Here is a 4,118-nt window from a genome sequence, read left to right as displayed (position 1 = left end):
AGGAACAAAGGAATGAAAGCCTAGCCCAGAGACAGCCAAGAGACTGCCCAAAGACACACTATTTGTAGTTAAAGAATCACTCCTGCATCCAAAGAGACAAAGGACTGGAGGGCCATAAACCTATAGCTAGTTTAGTCTGGCCACAGTGCAGAAAGTACTAGCCTAACCTGCCCATAACCTCAGCTTCATTATACCATCATTAGAATGTCATGCCTATGCCCAGAAGTTCATGAATCTAATTATAACAAACTGAATTCTGAGTAAGCACATGTGCACTAGGCAGGGAGTTTTATAACAGTCAAATGTCAATCAAAATGCCAATTACCGAGGACCACCCATAACGTCTAATATAATACAGACCTTCCCATTTCTGCATTATCACAGCCCTCTTTGCTGAGAACCCACTCTTCCCTTGGAGTGTACTCTATCTTTTATCTTTTCACTTCCAAAAATTACACGGGTCTACGGACTCTTGGTGTGTCCTGTCCTCACAGATTGCAAGGACCTTGTCAGCTTACAATCCCTTATTTTTTTATTTTATTTTTTACGCCTATGGCACCTGGTCTTCCTAGTTGGTCTCCCATCAAAGTACTAATCAGGCCAGTCCCTGCTTAGCTTCCAAGATCAGATGGGATTGGGCTTGTTCAAGGTAGCATGGCCATAGACTAAAATATACTTTTAATAAATCTTCCTTCTTCTAAATCTCGCTGTGCTGGAATTATCTCTGCATCAACAAAAAGAACTGAGAATTTCCTATGTTACCGAGGCAATGCCTGAGTTCAGATCACCACAACGGTAATGACATGAGGATTTTGACTTCTAATTTTTTTTCAGTAAGATTTATGCCTTTAGTTTAACAATTAGATGATTTTCATACACCCAAAAATATTAGTATGATTAAAGCTAAACATGATATTTATGTAAATTTTACTCCATTATATATCAATATCACCTGGAGGGGGGAGGTCAGCATGTTGACTAATAATTTTTTCCATAAACTCAGAATAATAATATTTACAATGTAAGTGAACTTTTTAACCTGACCATTTAGAAATAGCTTTACCCATAATGCCCACCTTAACTCCCCAGAAATACCATAAGAATTTTGATGCTATATTACATAAGTTAATCACAGGGATGGGGGATAGAAATTTGATTGTGTATATTGTTGAAATTTCCAAAATTTCTTACATAATAATGGTTAAAAGAGAATGAGATAATTTCTTCAAAAATCTTCAGCTGTGTTAAAAGAAAAAAAAAGAATTCAAGGAATAGGTGAGCATAAACTGGGAGGATAAAAATGTTAGAAGTGGTAGTCTACATCACTTAAATGCCAGAGTAATCAAGTTCATCAAGCTCAGGACAAACTGCGAGGTCAGCCATAACAACCTAGAAGCCTCCTTGTCCCTCTGCTGTGCTCTTATAAGACTTTATGCTTACCTCTGTATAGAATATTGTGTTAAAATTATTTATCTTCATGCCAGTCACTATTCTCCACTCAAGGCTTTCATCTTATATTCTAAAATGCCAAATCCAAATTAAGGGAAGGGAAGGACCCACTTTGTCTCTGGAGGGACATGACCCCAAAATGGCATAATTCCTTTCTCTCACATCTCATTAGAAAGAGCTTTGTCACCTGGTCACACGTAGCCTAGAGGATGGGTAAGACATATAGTTATTATCTGGGATGGCATATGCTCACACAAAACCTTGGGTTCTATTACTAAAAGAAGGAAGAGTAATGGGAATGGGGGGACCTAATAATCTGTGTCACAGACTATAAACTCCATTAATGTAGGAACTGGCTTTTACTTAATTTTAGATTCTCAATGATTAGTATAGTGATTAAAATATAATAAGTTATCATCGGTATTTGTTTTCACAATGAAAATGTAAGCACAATACAGTGTCATGACCCACACTGACCTGAATTCAAGACAAGGAAGAAAAATAAGCCTAGGCATAAATGGATCAGGATTAGTTGGACAAATTAGTCTGGCCACCTGTGAGTTTCTAGTGTTCTAAATTGATGCCAAAGCTCTGGGGAATTTGAACTTGATTAGGTAAGAATTGATATCTAAAGAAATCCAATCTGATACATAGAGTGGAATAAGAGGAAGTAGTGATTTATGTAGTCAGATAGATGTTAGTATTTTGGTTCTGATTTGTCCACCATGTTTAGAACAGAATTCCAGTTGTATTAGTCATCTATTGTTGTATGACAAATAACTCCAATATCTAGCAGCTTAAGACCAAAAAGATTTATTCTGTCACAGTTTTTATGGGTTAAAAGTCCAGGAGTGACCAAATGGGGTGGTTCTGGCTAAGAGTCTCTTATGAGATTTCATTCAATATTCAACCTGGGCTGCAGTCATTTGAAGACTTAACAAAGGCAAAATGGCTCACATGGTTGTTTGTTAGAGGACTCAGTTCTTTCACATATGGACCTCTTATCATGATATAAAATTTGTCTTTGCCCAGATTGAGTGATCCAAGAAAGAGGAGGAAGTCGCAATGCCTTTTATGGCCTAGTTTCTGAAGCTACACACTGTCTTTTCTGCTTTATTCTGTTCATTAATAAGAAGACGATAAGTCTGAACACACTCAGCAAAGTTGAATTAGCTCCTCTTAAAGGGAGAGGTATCAAAGAATTTATGAACATAGTTAAAACCAATCTAGCCTCTGAGCAAGACAGCTGACAAGAAATAAGCAAGGCATTGAGGCACACAAAAAGCAAGCTTACTTGAATTCAAGACAGAAAATTAATTCCCAAAAGTGAAATGAAGTTTAATTTGCTATCTACAATAAGAAATTGATAATTGATTAACGTATTCAAGTTTATTGTAGGGAGTGGGAAGAAAAGCAATTTAGTGGACATAGTAGTGCTCAGAGAATAATCTTACATATACTGCCTACTGAGTGGCTTAAGTCAGTAAAACTAAAGGAATAGTTTCCCAATAATATTCAAATCTAGGTCAATAATGCTTCAGGAACTGTACAAGGCAGACGCAGCAAGTTGAATGTTTTTAGAACTGGTAACAATGAGACTGAGGAAGCAGGAATTGGCAGATATAACTTTATAATATATAGATAAGATAAGCATGATATTAAGATAAGTATTGGTACTATGATGCACTTCTGTGTATTCAGAGGCATGATATAAAAGTACCAACATTGATAAAATACACTGCTAGTGTGTGCATCTTAATATGTATCCATCTTAATATCGTTTCTCAAAGATGCTCTAGAGCCATTAGTGACCTTGACAATTATTTCTAAATGGAGATAGACAATATATATTGAGTCCACTGAATGAGAAAATACGTGGAAAGAATCTTACGATATCTTGCTCAAAGCTTGAAAATGGTAATGTCTTGCTTCCTGTCCCCTTCTAGCACAAACCTGGTTTACACATAGTAGTGAAGAGTAGTACATGATAAGAAAGAGAAAGTCACTCCAATTTCCCTAGTTTTTCATGACAATTGCTTCCTGTCCTGGTTACATATCAGTAGGATGTCCAAATTTGTTACCACAGTGATGACAGCCTCAAAACACTACCATTACAATAGGGTAGAGGGGCAACTTCTGTCACTACTACTCAGCTACTGCTGCAATTACTAATTTTATTTTAGCAAATAAATAGTATTTGATGTACTTTGTCAATCTCACTCTGTAACTTCAATTTCAACACCTCTATGCAAACTATCACAACTTTAATGAGTATAACCTTAGAGGCTACCAGAGGAAGTTTGTAAGGAACTTACAGGGGGAGGGGGATATGGAAACAATAAGAGTTCTTTAGCCTGATATATATATATTTAGGGAATGTGATTCAGAAAGGTTATTTTCTCTCTAAAAGGAACCAGAGCTAATTGATGAGAGATTAATAAGATGGAAACTATTCTAATGTCTGCAATTTATCTCTTCATTAAAATATTCCCAGAGGAATTGTTTCTAGCATGGAAGATATCTTAATAGTTATGTCCTCTGCTACACAAAACATCCTTGATGGTGCCTTATTGAAATAATATTATCAATTTTTTTCCACCGCATAGAGTTCTTATCAGATTTAAATTCAGTCACTCTCCGATAGTCCACAGAAAACAACAGTTTCGTTT

General features: G+C 36.1%; 1 pseudogene; it reads right to left on the bottom strand.

The window, feature by feature from the left end:
• Positions 1–547: 547 nt before the first annotated feature.
• Positions 548–666, bottom strand: LOC111740439 (annotated as a pseudogene).
• Between the last annotated feature and the right edge of the window lie 3,452 nt (positions 667–4,118).

The sequence above is a fragment of the Pteropus vampyrus genome, unplaced genomic scaffold (assembly GCF_000151845.1).
Source record: "Pteropus vampyrus isolate Shadow unplaced genomic scaffold, Pvam_2.0 Scaffold63, whole genome shotgun sequence".
Taxonomy (NCBI): Eukaryota; Metazoa; Chordata; class Mammalia; order Chiroptera; family Pteropodidae; genus Pteropus; species Pteropus vampyrus.
This window is presented reverse-complemented; position numbering and strand designations above follow the sequence as displayed.